Raw genomic sequence first — 4,563 nt, 5'->3', positions numbered from 1 at the left:
ACATACATTGATTGCAATAACATGGGCAATGTTTCGAAAAGGAAGCAGCGTCTTAGCTGAAAACTTTATGTGTGACACTAATTAGAAAGAGAAACGAAATGACAAGTCAATGTCAACACTGTCACATTCATGTCACTGAATTAGTTCCCTTCAAAGTGTGTGAGAGAAACTTAACTGACATGATAACCTGTCAAAAAATTCTTAAATGCATGCGCTAAATAAAATGTTAGAGGGGAAATAAAAGACTGCTTAGTTAAACATTAAAATAATCAGAAAATAAGTCATGTAAGAGCAGATTGAGGAGCATTTAAGCAACATTTAGTTCTTATCTTTGGTCCAATAAGGATAAAATTAAAGCGTTTTGCCTCTCAAGACTATCCAAGGTAATTTTGTGCATTTTAAGGTGTTTATCAGTTGATTATGTCACAATACTAAAGAATGTGAGTCACTGTCAACCCAAGTTGATTTGAGAGGAATCATGACACAAACTTGCTACCATATATATACTTGAAGCTTTAATTACTGTTATAATCGCAGCCTCTGTGTGGTTTTGTGTGTGTGCTTCTTTAGAAGTGTGTCAGGTTGTTTCTCAGAAAGATGTTGCTGACATGTTAGTGGTTTGAAGTGGCAAAGAGGGCTATAAAGATTCTCTGACGAGGGGAGGAGGTGTGATAGCATCATGACCCATCACACACAAACAAACACACACACACACACACACACACACACACACAAACACACACACAGTATTTACATGTACAAAAATAACACGTAAGAAAGTACGTCATCAGTACTGCCCTCAGAGGTTTGGAGTTTAAAAGCAACCAAACTCACCTGAAGACGATCATTCTGCTGTTACCAATAAATATCATCTGTCAGTTTGTGCAGTCAATCAATCAGCTACCATGAGGATCCTAACCATCACTCTCCTCCTGCTCTCAGTGTGTCTGTGTGCCCTCGCCAGACCGAGCCGTAAGTACTAAACATCATAACACTTCAACTGCCTCTGTTGAGCTTTCTCCCATTTTCTTATGTTTTAAGGTTTTAGGCCTTGTCTTGTCAGAGAACTCGGGCTAGTTCAGGATGTGAGCCTGTAAAGACACTGTATGTGATAACTGGGTAGTACAAGTTAATTAGACTTTAATGAGTATGTGTGTATGTTCATTTCTAATAATTAGAGATGCAGCAATGTGGAGTTAGTGAACTGAAAATGATAACAAACAATTATCTGTGTGTTGTAGCTGATATCGATAACCAATAATGTTAATCAGAGCACAATAAAGGCTATTTTTATGTTGACAGGTTTATTTTTCTAATATATCACTAATGTTTAAGGAGCTTTTACCATCTATTTATTGTAAACTTGTTTGTAATAATCAAACATCAGACCTTGTCTACTTATTGACAAGCATATAAAAGCTACAAAAATCATTCAATAGTTACCAAAAGCTGTTCAACTCCACTGTTTAGAAAAGATTCAGGTATTTTATTTCCTGTCTCAGCCTCAAAGTCTACAAGAATTCAACTTATTTAAGATATGTTGCTAATTAGGCTCAACAATTAGTGTTTGTGTTCAGCTTGTTCATAACAATTCACTATTAGCTTTAGATTAGATTCTCAGTCATCCAGGTCATCGTTCACCCACCGGCCACTTTATTAGGAACAATTGTGCAATCTAATGAAATCCAATACAACAGCTCTGCCATAAATTCTACATTTATGAAGCTTTTACATTTTCAGTTTTTGTTGACATTGTCAGAAAGGTGATAATTCTACTTTATGTTTATTATTGAGGTCGTAGTGGGTTGTGGTGGTGCACTGGAGTGCATTATATTGAATGGTGTTCCTAATATTTTGTCCACTCTGTTAACATACATGAGGAGGAAAAATATTACTAAATGTAGAATTCATGGCAGAGTTGGTGTATTGGATTGTATTAGATGCACAGGTGTATCTAATGAAGTTACCAGTGAGTGTAGATTCAAAAAGTCAACGGCAACTGGACTTGGATATTTTCAAGAATCTGAAACAGGTTCAGTTGCCGTTGACTTTTTGGATATACAGTAAAAATTTGCTATTAGCATAACAAGTGTAAAACATGCTGTGGATAATATTTTGTCATTTTTTTCTATTAACATTAATATTACCCATTTGCGTATTCTGTTAAGTAAACCAATAAGAAAAAAAGAACAAAAACTCAGACTATACTTCTGGAAGTAAAGTAAAAACCTGCATCTATTTATTATTTTGCAAGAAAATGCTTCTAATTTGTAGAGTTTGAAATATAAAAGTGGAATAATTATTCACCTTTTCAGCTTTAAGTTATAATTTAACAAATTTAAGAAATGAAACAATCATTACAATTGCCATTAAATAATTCAATATCCATATATCTCTAATCTTCTATCTTTAAATTATGAATTACTAATTGATTTATGTGTCCTTCTCACAATTAATTTGTCACCTGCTTTAAAGGACTCGTTCACAAGTTTTTAAGTCTGTCTTAAAATACAGACTTGACACATGTTTTTCTTGCTGTAATTATTCCTCCTGTTCATACTGACCATCAGAAGATCCCTTCATAATGCATTTACAATGTAAATGATGGGTCCTCCTTCTGTTTTCTTGAAGCTAACATGACGTTGTCAGCTGTCCAAATTAGTTAAATCATGTCAATATCTTTTAAATCTTTATTGAAGCTATTCAGCACAGTTTCAGGAGCAGGACCACACCTCTACTACGCCACTTCCAGCATTCCTATAAATACCATCTAACCTTCTCCTCTTCTTCCGCTCTCGTATTCTGTGCCCCACCCCCCCCGCCCTATTTCTCTCTTCCTGTTTCTTCATGATTCTTCTTCTCCTTCATAAGGTCCTGAGGGGGTCCGCTGTTGCCGGGGTGCTGTGGCGGATTCCCCATAAGCTTCCCCACAATGCATTCCACAACCGGAAGTTGTTTTCCTTAATAAATCATCCAAATGCATGTTGTTGATAGTGTGGTCCTTGCTAGTGAAATGATAAATTCGTTCTTTTTGTTATGATCTTTCCACTGCAGCTGTTCACTGAGACACAAAGAGGGATTTTATTTTACTAAAAAAGACTGTAACTGTAGGGGATATCCACTTTATTTGACTAACTCAGACTGCTGAAGCCTGTGGATTTTGTCCCCCATCACTTACATCTTTAAGGTCATTTGGAGGGAATCTCTCAATGGCCAATATGAACAGGAGGAATAATTTCAGCAAAACCTGTTTTCATGTGGGCACCTGATCATTGTTTTAGGAAAGACTTGAAAAATTGTGAACCCGTCCTTTAACGTTTACAGTTTCTATTTTTAGATCACTCTAATGTGAAGATGCTCTCTTTAAAGACATGTAAGCAGTGTGCCACCTGCAAATTAAAATAAGTTTCTCTGTCCAACACTCAACAGCTGTCTCTCTCTCTCTCTCTCTCTCTCTCTCTTTCTCTCACAGGGCGTCATCCCACCCACAAAAAAATCTACACTCCTTGTTGCACTCGTCTCACCTCAGCTGATATCGGCAGCGACATAATTGGGGACCATTACGAAAAACAGACTGCCGAAGGATTATGTGTGGAGGCTATAATGTAAGTTTAAACAGTCTCTGCCACATACACACACACACACACACACACACACCATAGAATCACTGTCATCTTCCTGTTTTGCTTTTCTTTTTTCAGTCTCCGCTCTAGTAATGGAAAGGTCTGTGCTAATCCTGAAGCTGAATGGGTGAAGGAAGGTAAGTTACTCATAGTGACAGACACAATACACATTAAAAAAAAAACCTCTCACACAACAAAAAAAAACACACAAGCAGTTTGTGATTTGTCTTCTTTCTGCTTTCTAGTCATCGCCAATATGACACCTGGAAACCTGTGAAGCATCACTGCTTGTCTTCATCTTCCTGCTACTGCATGAGAACATGTTACACACACAGTAACATGTATATACACACATATGTTATATTCTAGCCTTAATAATCTCCTCTGAATGCAAATACCTCTGTCCTCGCAACTGATATATATGCAAAAAGTGTATTGTCAAGCTATTAATATATTTTTATCCCAAACCACAAAGTGTGTGTGTGTGTTTTTGCTGTTTTCTGAATTAACGTTTAATTCATGATGTGATATTTTGTTGATCATCGTCTCTTTAAAGGTCATGTTGCTTGATGTCTTAACCATTGAGATTAACTACAGCCTTGACTTCACATGAATAAAGAAGAAGAAGACACGGATGTGAGAGTGAAGTTTCTAAATTTAGATATTTTGGGGGGAATTCTTAGAAGGAGACAAATTATGGAAATGAAAAAGTGCTCAAAAGGCTCATTTATTAAGTTATTGTAATAGAGAAGGAAAGTAAACACAGTGATTGAACTCTAGACAAGCAGCAGAGGTCAGTAAGTGTGATGGATGTTATCTCGCTTTGTGGAAGTGGGTTTTAAGCACTTTTAGCACAATATTGATTTGATCTCCTTTAAATTTCCAAAAAAGATGCAAAACATAATGTGTGTTTTCATTAAACATACTCAAGTGGATGTGA

At 36.3% G+C, this 4,563-nt stretch overlaps 1 long non-coding RNA gene across 1 annotated transcript; it reads left to right on the top strand.

Annotated features, from left to right (window-relative positions):
* The first annotated feature begins 3,558 nt into the window (after positions 1–3,558).
* LOC121887845 lies at positions 3,559–4,090 on the top strand. Its single transcript, XR_006093073.1, has 2 exons — positions 3,559–3,760; positions 3,869–4,090. It is a non-coding gene; the product is annotated as an uncharacterized LOC121887845 (long non-coding RNA).
* Positions 4,091–4,563: the final 473 nt, after the last annotated feature.

Source organism: Thunnus maccoyii, chromosome 21 (assembly GCF_910596095.1).
Source record: "Thunnus maccoyii chromosome 21, fThuMac1.1, whole genome shotgun sequence".
In the NCBI taxonomy this organism is placed as follows: Eukaryota; Metazoa; Chordata; class Actinopteri; order Scombriformes; family Scombridae; genus Thunnus; species Thunnus maccoyii.
Note: the sequence above shows the minus strand (reverse complement) of the source record. Positions and strands in the feature narration are given on the sequence as shown.